The following is a 603-nucleotide window of genomic DNA, read 5'->3' on the forward strand; positions in this document are numbered from 1 at the left end:
TGATTACAGTGGTAGTAGCCACTAATGGAAATATAGTTGGCCTGGTGGATTATCTCGATGATGAAGAGGAAGATGAAGAGGAGGAGACATATCCAAGGAAAAGACCTTGTCTTGGTTCATAAAAACCATGGAATAAACTTTTATTATGGGGGTCTACAAATGCTGCAACTGTTCAAAGAGCTAAAAAGACTCTGAATCAGAAAGCTTTCTCCATTGAATATATAAGACAATACAAACTCATATCAGCTAGAGAGGTTTAGTTCTATAAACTCAAGGCTTCCAAGGAACTTAATCTCTTTCTAGTAAATAAGGAGTCTGCCATTCAGGCGGTTGAGAGAAAAAAAAAAACCTGGTGGGTTATTCTGTTACCAGATTTGACCATCACTTTGGGGTGTGCTCATTTATTAGGGGTACATTTTAGGGTCTTTGTAATTCTATTAATGTGCTGCTTGTGTTACTTGCGTTTCTATATGGAGCTGTATTTCTCCTTTCTGCAGCTCCTCACCCCCAGTGGAGCTATTTGCAGGACTCAGTTTCAATGGGGTTGGGTTCCTCCAGCTACCAAATCAATTACACACACACACACACACACACACCCACACA

This window comes from Alligator sinensis, unplaced genomic scaffold, assembly GCF_000455745.1.
Source record: "Alligator sinensis unplaced genomic scaffold, ASM45574v1 scaffold161_1, whole genome shotgun sequence".
In the NCBI taxonomy this organism is placed as follows: Eukaryota; Metazoa; Chordata; order Crocodylia; family Alligatoridae; genus Alligator; species Alligator sinensis.